The sequence below is a fragment of the Phyllostomus hastatus genome, unplaced genomic scaffold (genome assembly GCF_019186645.2).
Source record: "Phyllostomus hastatus isolate PE091 unplaced genomic scaffold, TTU_PhHast_1.1 phas_contig_303, whole genome shotgun sequence".
Lineage (NCBI taxonomy): Eukaryota > Metazoa > Chordata > Mammalia > Chiroptera > Phyllostomidae > Phyllostomus > Phyllostomus hastatus.
In genome coordinates, this window is record NW_025333844.1 from 3,301 (window position 1) to 22,109 (window position 18,809).

Below are 18,809 nucleotides of genomic sequence, written 5' to 3' on the forward strand. Positions count from 1 at the left end.
TATTTATTCACAAAAATAATATTAAAAGATTTTTACTCATAGAATATGCTTCTTTTATGACAGAAGTTCATTCAAAGCCAACTGTCCTCTAAGTCCTATTACTCTTGGATTGGATTGTCCCGTAAAGCAGCCAGTGATTTCTGGACATGGGAAGAGAACTCACCACCCTCATTACCCTCACTGTTCCTTATCACAAAGTAAGTCTTTAGAATAAAACAAAGTAAGAAGGTCTATAATCATAGATTCTGGTTTATATTCCTGAAAGTGTGTAGGAAAAACCTATCCACATGTATATAGGCATATGTACATACACATGTACACACACACAACAATAGCACTTAACATCAGTAATTGAGCACATGGAGAGACTGAGTTTTTCAACTTTATGCTTATATCCTCCACAAGTTATTCTTTAAAAAAACCTAGAGCTTCAAGGGACAGGTTCTATAAATTAGGAAAAACCTACCACCATAACTCTGGCACAATCACTTAACTGTGCCTGCAATAGTAAATGAATATTTTACTTCATCTGTATGTTACTATTGTATGTTAAGCAAGAGGCAACAGACAAAGGTTGGAAGGTGTGTGACGATAGCAGCAAGGAAGAAGAATGTTTCTGACTGTTCTGGCTCCACATACCATGTTTGTGAAAAGAAGAATGCTGGTCATGCTACCTAATAATGAGAACAAAAAAGCAACCACAGAAGACAACCACAGAAAAATTTTCTTTGTAAAAATGCAGATTCTTGGAAGTCCTAGTGTCTCTATTTCACTTTAGAATATCCTTGTTTTTTTTTTTAAATGGACTCTACCAGTATTCTAGCCTCTGCATGAGATAAGGCTGGAATAGTGGGTATATCACAATGAAATACACCAGACCCTCCACTTCGGCCCTGTCACTCGAAGACTGCCAAATTGCCATGAGTATGAGCACAGGGTGATGGAGAAAAAGAGTGTGAGTGCTTCTGACAGATATTGGGAAGCAGAGTTTTGTATGCTCTGTTCCTGAAACTCACACAGATTTAGCAAGTAATCATGCACACTTCAGTCACTGTACACACATTGGGGCTGGGAAGGAATGCCATCATTCAATGAAGGTATTTCCTGTATGAAGTGTGTATGCATATCTGTTAGACTTTTTGCTTTTTAAGAGAAAACCAGTAGAGAATACTGGAAAGAGAATAGTATCATGAATTAGATATGAATTTGAGATCTGCACCACAACTAAAATATATTCCCTGGCAAGTTCAAACTACTGATTCTTACTTTTCTAATAAAATGGTGAGAGTATACACCTTCCTCCTGTTACTGATTTTAGAGTAAAAGCTTTTTGTTTTTTCCCATTGAGTATGATATTGGCTATAGGTTTCACTTGTATGGCTTTTATTATTTTGAAGTATGCTCCCTCTATTGCCACTTTGCTGCTTGTTTTTATCACTTATTGGTAAATAAATGATTGATTTTATCAAGTGCTTTCTCAGCACCTCTTGATATGATCATTTAATTTTTGTCCTTCATTTTGTTTATATGATATATTATGCAGCTAGCAATCTTAAGGAAGAAGAACAATAGTAGGAGGGATCACAAGACCTGATATCAAATTATACTACAAAGCCACTGAAATCAAGACAGTCTGGTACTGGCATAAGAACAGACACATAGGTAAATGGAACACAATAGAGAACCCAGAAATAAACTAAATTCTCTTTGGTCAATTCATGTTTCACAAATGGGGCATGAGCATACAGCAGAGTAAAGAAGTTCTCTTCAATAAATGGTGTTGGGAGAAATGGACTAGTAAATACAAAAATGATGAAACTAGACCAACAAATTACACCATACACCAGAATAAACTCAAAATGGGTAGAAGGCTTGAAGATAAGTAATGACATCATAAAAGTCCTAAAGGAAAACACAGACAGGAAAATTTCAGATATTGCACATAACAATATTTTTGCCAATCCATCTCATAAGGCATGGGAAATAAAAAAATATATAAACAAATTGGACAAAAGCTCAAACTCAAAAGCTTGTGCCTGACTAAAGAAATCATCATCAAAATGAAACAGAATGTATGAAGAGCCCACAGACAAAGACAATGGTGGGGGAAGATCGAATATGGGATGTGGGGGGTAGTAAGGTAAGGGAGAGTAACGGGAAAATGGGACAATTGTAATTTAACAATAATAGAAATTTTTTTCAAATGAAATGTGATTGACTGTATGGGAAAACATATTTACCAAAGATACATCGGAGAACAGTTTCATATGCAAAATATATAAACAAATCATACAACTGAGCAACAGGAAGACAAAAAATCCAATCAAAAAATGTGCAAAGGATCTAAATAGATGCTTTTGCAAGGAGAACATACATATAACCCATCAACATATGAAAAGATGCACCACATCACTAGTCATCAGAGACATCAAATTAAAATCACAATGAGATACCACCTCAGGCCAGTCAGAATGAACATCATAAACAAATCAACAACCAACAAGTACTGTTTAGGATGTGGAGAAAAGGGAATCCGAGTGAAATGTTTGTGGAAATGCAGTCTGCTACAGCCAGTGGAAAACAGTATGGAATTTCCTTAGAACACTAAAAATGGAACCACCTTTTGACCCCACAATTTGGCTGTTGGGAATATACTGTAAGGATCCCAAGTCAAGAATTCAAAACAACTTATGCATCCGTATGTTCATAGTGCTGCTATTTATAAGAAAATGCTGACTATAGCCTAAGTACCCATCAGTAAATGAGTGGATCAAAAAACCGTCGTAGTTTTAGACAATGGAATACTACACAGCAGGAAGATGAAAGGAACTCCTATCTGTTCTGACAGCATGGATGGAACTGGAGAAGATTATGCTGAGTGAAATAAGCTAGTCAGTGAAATGCAAATTACATATGATCTCACCTATACGACAAATCTAATGAACACAATAAACAAATGAACAAAATAGAAAGAGAGGCATGTAAACAATGAACAGATGGAAAGTAACCTAGGTGAGGTAGCACAAACATAATGGTGGAAAGAAGGGAAAAGAACTAGGCAAAAAACATGTATGAATGACCCATGGACGTGGATAACAGTGTAGGAAATGACTGTAGACGTAGGGGGAGGATTGGTGGAAGAGGGCTAAGGGGGGAAAATTGGGACAAGAGTAATAGAATAACAATAAAAAATGATTAAAAACTCACAATAAAAAGAAGTTAAGGTCTAAGCAAATAATAATACAATCACAATGAAGTTGAGTGCTGAGTTTGCCAGTGAGCTGTTTGGAAGAAGTCTATAGCACTTGGGGAGAACAGAACAAAAATGAGAAATAACTATTATAAAACCAAAAAGAACATAGAGCCAGTGCATACAGTAAAAAGATTCCTTTTTCATAGACTACCTAGGATTATCCTTGGATTACATGCATTGTTTGGTAATCTCTGTAAAGGCTTTTTCTTATAACACAATCAGTTTTTCATTAATCATTTCTCCATTCTGAAACTCAATAAAAATTTTTTTAATGTGTCACACCCAAATATGTTTGAATAAATTAAATTCACCATTGAAAACTTTAGTGTGATTTTTAAAAATTTCAACTTCATTGTATTTTTTCCATTACCATTTAGTTGCCTTGTACCAGCCTCACCCTGTCTGCAATCAATCACCACACTGTTGTCAACGAGTCCTTTCTCCTTTTTGCTCAGGCCCTCCACTCCCTAAACCCGTCACCCCTGACTGGCTGTCATCTACTCGCCATCTGTGAGTCTGTCTGTATTTTGCTAGTTCATTCAGTTTGTTCAGTGAATTCCACCTATGAGTGAAATCATATGCGTATTCGTCTTTGCCTGACTGGCTTATTTTAATAGCATAATGTTTTCCAGATCCATTCAGGGTGTTCCAAAAGTTAAAATTTTCTTTTTTTATGGCTGAGAAGAATTCCATTTTGCACATGTCCCATATTTGTTTTATCCACTCATCTACTGATGGACACTTGGGCTACTTCCATATCTTAGCCACTGTAAATAATGCTGCAATGAACACAGCAGGGCTTATGTTCTTCTGAGTGAGCATTTTGGGTTTCTTCTAATATAATCGCAGAAGTGGAATCTCTGAGTCAAAAGATAGACCTATTTCTAACTTTTTGAGGTGTCTCCACCCTGTTTCCCACAGTTCTTCATCAGTCTGTATCCACAGCACCAGTGCAAAAGTTTCCGCTTTCTCCACATCCGTGATAGCACTTGTTGCTTGTTGATTTATTTATGACAGGCATTCTGACAGGTATGAGATGGTATCTCATTGTGGTTTTAATTTGCATTTCTCTGATGCTTAGTGATGTTGAGCATCTTTTCAAATGTCTATTGATCATCTGTATGTCCTCTTTAAAGAAGTTTCTATTCATTGCCTTTGCACATTTTTAATTGTTTTTTTTTCCTTTGGTGTGAGTTCTGTAAGTACTTTATAAATTTTGTATGTTAACCCCTTCTCAGACACATTGGCAAATATGATCTCCCATTCTGTGGGTGTCTTTTTTGTTGATGTTTTTCTTTACTTTCCAAAAACGTTTTAGTTTGATGTAGTTCCATATGCTTTTTTCCCTTTTGTTTCTCTTGCTGGGGAGATAAGCATATATACCTTTCTTATATCTCATAAGAAATTTTGATGAGCAATATCTGAGATTTTGCTGCCTATGCTTCCTTCTAAGATTTTTGTGGTTTTGGATCCAACATTTAATTTTTTCATGCATTTTGAATTTATTCTTGAGTGGGATGTGAGAAGGTGATCTAGTTTCATTTTTCTGCACATATCTGTGCAGTTTCCCAACATCATTTATTGAATATACTATCGTTAGTCCATTTTTGATGTGCTTGCTTCCACTGTGGATCATTAATTGACTATAAAGGTGTGGGTTTACTTCTGCAATGTATGTTCCATTCACTTATAGTGTAAACAGGTGAAATTCTTTCAATCTTTTCCTACTGAGCTTAGATCCATATATTTCAAATACATTGTCATTGTCTACCCAGTACACCATGGGCTACGTCACACCAGATTGCTAAGGAGGTAGATAACATATTTCTGAATTTTATATTTATAGTACTGAATACAAGGGAAGGGAACAAAAACTCATCAAAACCTGAAGTTTTGTTAAAGTAGACCCTATTTATGCTGAAATATACAGAAAAACAGACTGCAAAAAACTTTTGTGGAAAAAATCTTTCAAAGAATAAAACCATTGAATTTAGATGTATTTTTAAAGAACCAGGGATTGAGCAGCTCTCACTCCAATACAACTTAATCCATAAAACTTTACTAATCAAACTCTCATTCAGATAAATATGTGGACCCTATGAGTGTTTATTTATTTTCATGTAGCTGATATTATAGTAGTTTACAGGAGTTTAAATTTCTCATTAGGTGTAATTTCCTTTTGGAGCACAAAACATTAGTGTCTGCTATAGAGAATATATTTAGAATCTCACTCTTTGGTGGTGGTCATCAGTGGTAATAGTGGTCTTTTTTTGCTGAGGTTTACTTTATATTCTGTGCAAAATTAGCATGGGCCTTTAAATTATGTTTCTCACTCATCTCTGTTGAAAAAAAAAAGACTGAAAGGAACCAATGTCTCTGTGATAAAGGATGCAGATAGTGAAACCTGAGGCTTAAATGTGAACTATTTTCTCACATCTTCATGTGTAGCTGAGCAGCACTGAAGGCTCTTGGGAAACTAGGGCAGATAACATAGGGAGCCCAGAAGAATCACCTTCTCCTCCAGAACACGCACATCCAGTCCATCCACCTGCAGGGGCTCACCTCTTCTATTTGGACCAGACTCCACTGGAGCGAAAACTCTACTGCACTGACACAGGTATCGCCAACTATGTCTATAGCTGTGGCTCTCAGCGCATATCACTGTTATTACTGCCACTTGATTGCCTATACAGAACACAGAGAATAGAGTTTTTTTAAAATAATCAATACATTCAATCTTGTAGGCAAATGAGCTGAACCATTCAAGTTCAAAAATTACTTTACAAGTGCATTGCCTCCTATACAGTTTTCTTAGTTTAACATGGAATATAACTGATAGTTTCTTAGTATATCTGTTGAATTCACCAAATGCATCAAGAGAGTAAATGGTCATATCAATGAGGACAAGATATGAGAAGTTAAGTAAATATTTAATTAATTATTAATTTTCCTTATCTGTATACTAAGATGTTTTCCTATTTTACATCTATGTCTAGACTTTGCTAATTTATGTGATATATGTTCACATTACTGATATATTGCAGACTTGGTAAAAATTTTAAAGGGATTATAAATGTGTGTCTGTAAATCATGTTTTCTTATGAGATATTATCTTCTGGTAAATGATCAAATGGTATATTAATATTATGAACACATAGAGGCCTATATATTTTTAGTCTCATCATAAAAGATAAAGGGAGCATAATGCTGAGCAAATAAAACCAAGCAATGAGTGTTTAAGTTAATGGTACCCTGGGAAACTGGTGAGATTAAGAATTTAACATTTTTTCTGCAATAGAATTTTATTTATATACACTTCTTTGTTGATTACTGAGATAATATTTAAAATACTTGAAACAAATTAATTAAATTTTTAACATTTGCAAGTAAACTTGTTATTTTAAGCAAGATTAGTTGGCTTTAACTTATGCTTTTAATATTATGGACATAAAAGCACACAACACATGGGACTACAGCTCAGTCAACTTGTGTACTCACAGTATAATATTTATTTTTAATACCAAATTGGAAGTGATGACAACAATCTCTTAAAATGTTATAGGAATCAAACTGTTTTTGAATCATTAATAAAAAGTAGAGATAAACAGAAAAACATATTAGGAGAGATCATGGCTATATTTTCTAATAACACTGTGTAACACAATATATTTTTCAAACATGAATCATAAAATTTTTCTTGGAATTTTTGGGATAGCGAAAACTGCTTAATGTTTTATATATATTTTATTGACTATAGCATCAACCTTTTACATTAAATTAAATATTATATTTGCATAAGTCCAGGCATAGTTAGTGAAATGACAATACCCAAGTATATGAAGAAAAATGGTAACTGATAATTTTGAGAAGGGGAAAGAAAATAATCTAAGGCAAAAATCTCTCCTGGAAAATATTTTGCAAAAGTAAAATCATTCACCAGTAGTTGAATGCTATGAAATACTTTTTAATTATATATGAACAATCTAGAATGACAGAAATTGAAAACTAATTTAAAAAACTGTCAATTTGTTTCTCTTAGAATTGTACCTTAAAATTTTTCAGAGATGAACGAAAAAAATACAACATATGTAGATTTGAAACACCTTCCTTCCAAAAAGCACATGCAAAGAGAAAGTGAGTATTTTTCCCAATCCCTATTGAATTCTCTTTAAATTTGCTCTTACTTGTTAAATAATTTTGCTAAATACTTTCTTCATAATTTAGTATATAACACTTGATGTCTAACATCTTATTGGGATTTTACTATTTAAAGATTTGCATGATGGATTTTACCTCGTCAGAAGAAATGAATAACATACATGTTTTTATTTGGAAAAAAAATGTTAGTCAACCACCTTCACACATCTTAATAACCTCCCTGTTTGTGAGAATAGTGTAAATACGAAGCAATGACCCCATCTCTCATTCAATCTCCAGACATAAAAGAGTCGGTAATTTACTCAGAAGTGAACAAATCTTCTTCAAACTCCAGTCAGACAAAGATAACAAGGAATAAATCACCTAAAGGAAAAGGTAAAATTTGTGTAGAGGACCCAGGTTACATCACCCCTAATTGTATAGCAGGTGTGAATGTAATTCGACTGGCATTAGTTACAAACCACTGCTTGCTGTAACTGAGTTAGCCTGCCCAGTTTCATGAGGCTTTTTAAACTTCATTTTATATCTATATTCCTTCAGAAAAACCACTGTAAAAAATTAAGTATCCACCTTCAGTGTATTCCAGGGAATTAATGTAGTTTGGGTGCTGTGCATGCATGTGCATAACTGAGCAAGTCACATAGGAAAATTATTTCTTTTCAACTTGTTTGGAAACAATTCTAAATCTCCTGATGTCACTATCGCTCATTCTACAAAGTTGCAAGAAACAGTAGTTGATGAGCATTGTGTGGTACATGTTTGTGATTATAATTTCTTCTGTGCAGTAGCTGAGATTAATCCTAAGGTTGACGAACAGTAGTAAGTACGACTTCGATGAGAAAATTATGTTTGCAAGTTTTGATATTACCAAAATAAGAAATATATTCTGATAGTGGATCAATAAAAATGATGTATACAGATATATATTACAAGTGTATTTGTAGTTTGAAAATAAGTCTGTATAACTAACATTCCACTTTGAATTCATAAATCATTTAGATGATGCAGGGGATATTTTTGGTAAAGTTAGAGAGTGTGACTTCCCAAAGAGAAACAAAACAAATAGGATAAGGAGCAGAATGTAGGCATCCAATTCTCCACTCATTGTTGTTTCAAATTGTTCAGTACCACACTCTATTGATAACTTCGAGTTTGAAGACATCCAAGAGGTAGGATCTTCAATTTCTGAAAGTATCCCAGTGAGCTCTGCTTTTAAATTCAGTCTTGTCTTTTCTGAGTTAATCTCTCTTTTTTATCTCTGAGCAGCATCTTCAGTCCCATTTACCTGGTGTCTCACTATAGTGATCACTGGAATCATCTGTTTCTTTCTCCTTGTAACAGCTGGAATTTGGGGACTCATGGGTAAGTTCAACCTTAGGACTTACTTCTCTACTAGTGTTTCTTTCCTACTAGTCCAGTGTTATGATTACCCTTTCTGTATAAGAAACCCTCCCACCTTAACCACTAAAGTAATCACTTGGCCATTTCAAAGTTCTTGAAAACTTCTCAATTCTTCTTTACTCATCAATACTGAGTCATATTCAGGACATCACCAGAAAAGCTCTGTTAAGGTGTTTGTGTTGGTTGATCATACTCTGTGCACATTAATTTTCACTCTCCTCTGATGCCTTCTTACAAGAAACTGTCAGCCTCCTTGGTTCACCATTGAATCTTCAGTCTGCAGCTCAAATTTACTTTGTAAATAGTTTATTCTTATAAAGGCCTGCTACAACACAACAGTATATTTCCTCTATGCTATTCAAATTGCCTCCTAAATTATCCTAAAGTTAACAGACTTCAAAATACTCTTCTCCAAATGTCTCTGACCATGTATCAAAATGACAAGAAATTGCTAGAGATATTTCATTCTCTACTGAATTATGTAAAAACTCCATTACTTACTTTTGCTTTCATGATTTTAATCTTTTTCAGGCAAACAATTTTAAGTTTAAATGCTCATGTCCAATTTAGCTTCAAGTAACTCTAGCTCACTTGCTCTCACAATCTCTAAGTGTCTCTGTCCCAGCACATCTGACTGTCTGCCATTCTTTTCTGCTGGACGGCCTTCCACCTGTAGCCTGTCTCTGCCAGTGAAGACCATACCAATCCTCAAACCCATTTGGTAAAATATTGAAGAATTTTCTAAATCCTCCATGATTATTACATAATTACCTAACCAAGTGTTATTTCTTCATTCAAAAACTCAGTTTTTTCACCTTCTCTTATTTTCATCTGGAAATTTTTACCCTGGATAAGGGTTTCCGAATCTCAGCACTATTGACATTTTGGTGGGGTAATTCTTTGTTAGGGGTGCTGTTTGTGATTTATAGGATATTAGCAGCACCCTTGCCCTCTACTCACTAGAGGATAGTAGTCACATCCAAACTGACTTCAGATATGCCCAATACATCCTGGAGGGTAGAATCATCCCTGTTGAGAACAACTACTCTGGATCATTTTCCTCTCATGTTAGACACTGTGAGTGAGTCAAAATGAGTAACCAACAAGTCTTGCATTAAAGGCAGTTATAGTCATATACAGTGTATATAATTCTCTGTGTATATTTTTTAAAGGACACCATCCTGTTTAATGGCCTTGACTCTAAAATTCCTGGTTTGCAAATCAATCCCTTTGATGTGTGTGTGTGTGTGTGTGTGTGAAATTTATTGATATATAATTTGCCTATGCAACTCACCACTTAATAGTGTATCATTCAATGGCTTCTAATACATTCAAATAGTGAAATTGTAACTGTAATCAGTATAGAACATTTTTACCCCCCAAAAGCAAACCTATAATGCATTACAACTTGTTGCCCATTTTCTTTCTAATTAGCCATCCTGAAACAATCACTAATCTACCTTCTATCTCCATTGATTTTCCTATTCTGAACATCTCATAAAATGCAATCATATAATACATTATTTTTTCAGACTGGGTTATTTCAATTAATGTAATCTTTCCAAGGTTCTTTCATACTGGAATCTATCAATATGGCCTTGCATTAAACATCCAAAACTATTCACTTGTATGGTGTGGATATAATATTATGCACATTATTCTTCTCAGATGATAGATTTTCAAATGTTTTCTCCCATTCTTTCAGTTATCTTTTCACTTTCTTGATGTTAAGTTTTTATGCACTAAAGTTTGTAAAGTGAAGTCTTGCCGGTGTGTAACACTCTTCTGGAGCTCACATTGCCAACCAATCTCTGCTGGGTTCAGCAGCCACACTGAATTACTTGTGTCACCCGTCATGTAGTCCCCACAGTCTTCCCCTCACAGTGAGTGAGTTTCTTCAAAAGAGAACCTTTGCATTTTTCATTGATGTATCCAAGGTCCACTAAGATGTGTTATCATTAACTAATGTTTTTTTAATAAATGATATATAATTGTGTAAATCATATGTACAGAAGAGATACCTGAAGTGGACAGAAATAAAAAGAGTCCTTCCTCCTGAACATGAATTAACATGTTAAAATTAAAACTATGCTTATTATTCAATCCCATGTTATGTTCTCCTTGAGCTAATTATGTCCAGAAAAGTTTACCAGGGTCGTCATGAATACCAGCCACAGAAACTGCCACTGGACAACGTTACACAGGAAGACAATTCCCTGTTGAAAAACACAACTTTCACAGAGGAACCACTTCACACAGGTATGCAGACAAATAACTTGAAGACTGACCCAATAAGGTTCTTCTCTGCTCTCCTCAGTCAGCTGATATCCTGTTTATATTGGATTTCTTATGCATAAATAATTGTGGGATCCAAATTTAATTTGTACTTATTTGAACAAGAAAAAAAATCTGCCTTTCCCAGAGATTAGGTTTTATTGTTTGTACAATATTATGTTTTCTCAAGTTAGTTACCAGTTCTCAAAATGATACTCTTTCTACAGAAAAGCAAGCAAACAAGTAAAAAACCAAAGTCTCATTTTCATATTTTCTAATCATTATTACACCTCTTAAAATGTATATTCAGTCAAGGAGTAAGTTCAGTCTATCTCTGTATCTATAGATTTTACACAGTCTAGAGAATTCAAAGAAGTTGCTTTTCATTGTCAAGTCTTTTTTGTTTAAGTTGCAAGAAAATGTCAATCTTCTTAGAAATTCTACTTAGAAAATGTTTTAAATATTATGCATAGAATCAGTGAAAAATTTAGGTAATATAACTCTTCCCAGGCCAGAGATTTTATTTAGAAAATTAAAATGAAGCCCATCATCCTCATTAAATAAATGTTTTTAGAAGGACTGGAAAGGATTTATCAGTGTCTCATCTTCAGACTTCCCTTTGAAGATACACACTGGGTAATATCTTTTCTTTTCAAGAAAGTAACAGCAGCACATGTGAGAAGAAATGGCCATGCAGCAAAGAGAAGTGTTATTATTTTTCATGTGAATTAAAGACCTATGAAGAGAGTAGAGAGTTCTGCAAGAAATTTTACACCACACTTCTTAAGATAGAAGATGAAAAAGAACTGGTGATGTATATTTTCTGTTTATTTTTAAGATTTTACTTATTAATTATTAGAGAGAGGGGGCAGAACAGAGAGAGAGAGGGAGAGAAATATGGGGGTGCAGGACAAGTACGGATCAGCTGCCTCTCACTCACCTCCAACCAGACACCGTTCCCACAACCCAGGTTTGTGCCCTCATTTGGAATTGAGCCAGTGAACTTTCATTTTGCAGAATGATTCCGAAAACACTGAGCCACACCAGTCAGGGCTCTGTATTTTCAGCTTCCCAGCTCACACCATACAGAATTTATCTAGTCATTATTGGCTAAATATTATGCTCCAGAATACTTGAGTTTCTCTGCACTGCTTACAGTTGTTAAGTGACTCAGATTCAGACAGTGCTCATGCTACAGTCAGAAATACAAATGGAAATTAAGTTAGAATTTTATGTAATTCATCTAATCCATCCACAAGTAAATTTCTCCATCATTTCTAATGTAAAGTCAAACATAAACCAAAGAAGACAAATCTATCCTTACAATATATGTTTATCAAGGATAATTGCATATCTTACACTGACTATTTTATGAAACTGGGCCTTCCACCTCACTGAAAAAAATCATTATACCTACTACAAAATCAAGAAGTACAGCAATTGCCACTAAGCTTCAGGTGAAAAGAAAAAATTCCACATGAATGGAAATTGAAGGTCAATTATTTCTAAATTATATTAAATTTTAACTCATATTAGCCTCCAAATAAAACTAAACTGAATATTTCATGATTTTTATTATTCTACCTTCCTTTGAATATGGAATTAACTTACCGTTATCTTTGCAAAAAATAGCATATCCTAAAACTCCAGGTTAAGAACAATTTTTAATATCCTCTCAACAATACAACAGACATTAAGAATCATTCTGTTTTCTGAACTAGTCCAATTACCCTCTTACTTAGTTTTCAACAACTCAAAAGCCACTATAAAATATTTGAAATTGAAAACCACCAAGAAAACAAAGAAAAACTTGAATCCAGAAAGAAAAAAATTACAAAGTCTGAATTAACCTCTTTTATACTCCAACAGAAAACTACATGTAAGGTAGTGGAAGTTAACTAGACTTAATGTAGTGATCATTTTGAACATACACTAAGAGTAAACCATTATGTTGTATACCTGAAACTAATATAATCTCATATGTCAATTTCCAAAAACAGAACACTGCAATTATCATTGATGGAATACATTTTAGATGTCCTATTTATTACTAACAAGGTAAAGAGCTTACATGAAAATGTTGAATATTGGCCAGGTAAGGGAGCTAGTGTGATATCTTGATATCTATCTGTTTTACACAAATAATTCATGACCTCTTAGTGAGAAAAAATTTATAGTTTTCTTCAATAAGAACCATAGAATTTAAAAGGGTGATGACCAGATTTTCAGAAATATTTACATAACTATATTCACACAACCATGAATTATTACAGAAACATTAGCAAAGTGAAAAATGTTTGCCCATGGAACTTTGGGATTTTAAGAGACTCTATACTGTAACTTAGTTTGTTCACCCTCAACCTTTTTATAGACTTACAGAATTTCAAAATACATTCTATACGATGCTGTATTCAATAATTCTCTTATTGATTTTCCACCGTTCATGCATCATTTTGTAAAAGAAATCTTAACTTGGGTTTCCATCGGTATACAGATTTTTCAAGAATGAGTTTCAGAGTCTAGAGGTCTTAAGCTCTTTTTAATTAAGCTCTTCCTACAGAGTAGCTTAATTAAAAATGAAGACACTTGTGAAAACCCTGACAGTGAATGCTACATTTAATATCTAGTCTCCTATAATTTTCTTTCAGGATCTGGACACATATATGTGTTTTCCGCACTCTGGGTAGATGAACTAAGCTTTTTTCAATTTCCCAAAGATGTGGGAAACTGAAAGAAAACTGGGTGTATTTCCTTTCCACCATATTTAGGAAGATCAAGTGACAGAATATATGTGCATTTGCTCTGTAAACATTAAAGTGCAAGATGAACATCATTTATTTTTTTACTTATTGATTAACATAAAGCCAGCTGGTTTATATGGCCACCTCATCTGACAAGTAAGGAATGTTTCCTCAGGATGTTCATTGTGCAGGAAATAACCACAGCCCTTGTGGAGCAAAAGTAGATGAAAACATTATTAGTAATCTCATACATCTTATGCCTGGAGTCCAAAGTGAAATCAGACTTTGACCAGAAGTCATCTTTGAATTACACAAATAAGTTTCAAAAGGAAGAGATTTCAGTCATAAGTCTAAGCAAACATGGCTAAACTAAGAGAGTGGTTTCCTGCCTTAAATGTGTCTTTATGTTTAATATTTTCTAAGTGGATATTTTATATCACCTGTGTGTTTCTATTCTGTGTTAGGTGAGTTAATAAAGTACCAAAAACTGAGATTACATTATTTTATGATCGGAATTCAATCAGCCGGTAGTTGATCTCTATACTTTCAGTTATTGAAAAAAATAACATGAAAAGATTTTTACTCATAGAATATGTTTCTTTTATGACAGAAGTTCATTCAAAGCCAACTATCCTCTAAGCCCTATTACTCTTGGATTGGATTGACCCGTAAAGGAGCCAACCATTTCTGGACATGGGAAGATAACTCACCACATTCATTACCCTCCCTGTTCTTTATCACAAAGTAAGTCTCTAGAATAAAAAAAAGTAAGAAGGTCTACATCATGGATTCTGGCTTATATTCCAAAGTATATAGGAAAAAGATATCCATACATATATATATAGGCTTATATACATACATGTATGTGTACATACACATTTATACACACAACATTAACACTTGAATTCAGTAAATGACCACATGGAGAGACACAGTTTTATGACTTTAAGCCTATCCTTCATGAATTTTTTTAAGAAACCTAGAACTCCAAGGAAGAGTTTCTATAAATTAAGAAAAACCTACACCATAACCATGGTACAATATCACTTATTGTGTCTGCAATAGTAGAAGAATATTTTACTTCATCTATATGTTTCCATTCTATGTTAAGCAACAGGCAACAGACACAGACTGAAAGCTGTGTGAGGATAGCAGCAAGGAAGATGGATGCTTCTGACTGTTCCAGACCTTCATACTATGTTTGTGAAAAGAAGATGGCTGGTCATGCTACCTGATAATGAGAACAAAAAAAAAAAACCCACAGAAGACAAGCATTGTGTCTTTTCCTTCTAAAAACTCAGCTTCTTGGAAGTCCTAGGGTCTTTGTATCATTACAGAACATACTTGTTTATTTTTGATGGCCTTTACCAGTATTCTTGCCTCTGCATGAGATAAGGCTGCAATAGTGGGTACATCACAATGAGATACACCAGACCCTCCACTTCTGCCCTGTCCCATGAAGACTGCCAAATTACCATGAGTATGAGCACAGGGTGATGGAGTAAAAGAGCCTGAGTGCTTCTGATGGAAATTAGGAAGCAGAGTTTTGTGTGCTCTGTTCCTGCAACTCACACAGATTTAGCAAGTAGTCCTGCACACTTCAGTCACTGCCATGCCCACTTGGGCTACGAAGTAATGCCATCAGTCATTAAAGGTATTTCCTGTATGAATCATGTATGCATCTGTTTGATTTTTTGCTTTTTAAGAGAAAACCAGTAGAGTATACTGGAAAGAGAATAGTATCATGAAATAAATATGAATTTGGTATCTGCACCACAACAATATATTTATATTCTCTGGCAAGTTCAAACTACTGATTCTTAGTTTTCTAATAAAGTAGTGAGAGTACACACCATCTTCCTGTTCCTAATTTTAGGAAAAAACCTTTTTGTTTTTTCCCATTGAGTATATCGGCTACAGGTTTCTCTTATATGGCTTTTATTATGTTGAGGTATGCTCCCTCTATTGCCACTTTGCTGCTTGTTTTTATCATTTAATCACTATTAGTTGATTTTATCAAGTACTTTTTCCACACCCCTTGTTATGATCATGTGATTTTTCTCATTCATTTTATTTATGTGCTATATTATGTTGCTAGCAATCTTAATGAAGAAGAACAAAGCAAGAGGGATCACAAGACCTGATATCAAATTATACCAGAAAGCCACTGAAATCAAAACAGTCTGGTACTGGCATAACAACAGACACATAGATGAATGGAACCCAATTGAGAACCCAGAAATAAACTAAAGTCTCTATGGTCAATGAATATTTGACAAAGGGGACATGAGCATAAAATGGAGTAAAGAAGACCTCTTCAAAAAATGGTGTTGGGAGAAATGGACTAGTAAATATAAAAATGATGAAAGTAGACCAAAACTTTATACCATACACCAGAATAAATTCAAAATGGATAGAAAGCTTAAAGATTAGTCATGACATCATAAAAGTCTTAAAGGAAAACACAGACAGAAAATTTTGAGATATCCCACATAGCAATATTTTTGTGAGTATATCTCATAAAGCAAGAAAAATAAAAGAAAATATAAACAAACTGGACTATATCAAAATCAAAAGCTTGTGCATGGGTAAACAAGCCATCATCAAACAGAAATAGGATGTATGAAGGGCCCATAGACAAAGACATTTGTGGAGGAAGATTGAATATGGGATGTGGGAGGTAGTAGGAAAGGGAAGAGTCCTGGGGGGGAAATGGAGACACCTGTAATTGAACAATAATAGAAAAATTTTTTAAATGAAATATGATTGACAGGATGGTTAAACATACTTAGCAATGACACATTGGAGAAGAGTTTGATACCCAAAATATATAAGCAAATCATACAACTGAACACTAGGAAGACAAACAATTCAATTAAAAAAATGGGCAAAGGATCTAAATAGATATTTCTCCAAGGAAGACAAACATATGCCCCATCAAAATATGAATAGATAATCAAAATCACTAGTCATCAGGGAGATGCAAATTAAAATCACAATGAGATACCACCTCATTCCAGTCAGGATGACCATCATAAACAAATCAACAAACAACCAGTGCTGTTGAGGATGTGGAGAAAAGGGAACCCTAGTGCACTGTTGGTGGGAATGCAGACTGATACAGTCAATGGAAAACAGTATGGAATTACCTTAGAAAATGTAAAATGAAACCACCTTTTTACCCCACAATTCGGCAGCTGGGAATATACTGTGAGGATCCTGAGTCACCAACTCAAGATAACTTATGCATCCCTATGTTCATAATGATGCTATTTACAAGCAAAATGCTGAATATAACCTAAGTACCCATCAGTAAATAAGCGGATCAAAAAACCATGGTAGTTTTAGACAATGGAATGCTACACACCAGGAAGAAGAAAGGAAATCCTATCTGTTCTGACAGCATGGATGGAACTGGAGAATATTATGCTAAGTGAAATAAGCCAATCAGTGAAATGCAAACACCATGTGATCTCATCTGTAAGACCAATCTAATGAACACAATAAATTAATGAACAAAATACAACCGCAGTCATGTAAACGTGGAACAGATGGAAAGTGACCTAGGGGAGGTGGTATGGAGATAATGGTGGAAAGAAGAGAAAGAAACTAAACAAAAAACATGAATGAATGACCCAAGGACATACATAACAATGTGGGAACTGACTGTAGACGAAGGGGGAGGATTGGTGGAAGTGGGCTAAGGGGGAAAATTGGAACAACTGTAATGGAATAACAATAAAAATGATTTAAAAATCACAATAAAAAGAAGTTAAGGTGTAAACAAAGAATTTCCAGGTAGAATAATCCAATCACAATGAAGTTGAGTGTTGAGTTTGCAGTGAGCTGTCTGGATGAAGACTATAGTAGTTGGGGAGACCAGAACAAAAATGAGAAATAACTATTATGAAACCAAAAAGAACATAGAGCCAGACCATACAGTATTTTACATTCCTCTTTCATAGACTAACTAGAGTTATCCATGGACTAGATGCATTGTTTGATAATCTCTGCAAAAACTTGTTTTTATAAAAAAATCAGTTTTCCATTAATCATTTCTTCATTCTGGAACTCAATAAAAATTTTTCTAATGTGTCACACCCAAATATGTTTGAATAAATTAAATTCACCATTGAAAACTTAAGTGTGATTTTTAAAAATTTCAACTTCATTGTATTTTTTCCATTACCATTTAGTCACCTTGTACCAGCCTCACCCTGTCTGCAATCACCACACTGTTGTCAATGAGTCCTTTCTCCTTTTAGCTCAGGCCCTCCACTCCCTAAACCCATCACCCCTGACTAGCTGCCATCTACTCGCCATCTGTGAGTCCGTCTGTATTTTGCTTGTTCATTCAGTTTGTTCAGTGAATTCCACCTGTGAGTGAAATCATGTGGTATTTGTGTTTCCCTGACTGGCTTATTTGAATAGCATAATGTTCTCCAGATCCATTCAGGGTGTTGCAAAAGGTAAAATTTTCTCTTTTTTTATGACCGAGAAGAAATCCGTTTTGTACATGTCCCATAGTTGTTTTATCCACTCATCTACTGATGGACACTTGAGCTGCTTCCATATCTTGACCATTGCAAATAATGCTGCAATGAACACAGCAGGATTTATGCTCTTCTGAGTGAGCATTTTCAGTTCCTTCTGATATAATCCCAGAAGTGGAATCTCTGGGTCAAAAGACAGATCCAAATTTAACTTTTTGGGGTGTCTTCACCCTGTTTCCCACAGTTCTTCATCAGTCTGCATGCACACCAACAGCGCAAAGGTTCCACTTTCTCCACATCCTTGATAGCACTTGTTGCTTGTTGATTTGTTCATGATAGTCATTCTGACAGGTGTGAGACAGTATCTCATTGTGGTTTTAATTTGCATTTCTCTGATGCTTAGTGATGTTGAGCATCTTTTCACATGTCTATTGGTCATCTGTATGTCCTCTTTAAAGAAGTTTCTATTCATTGCCTTTGGACATTTTT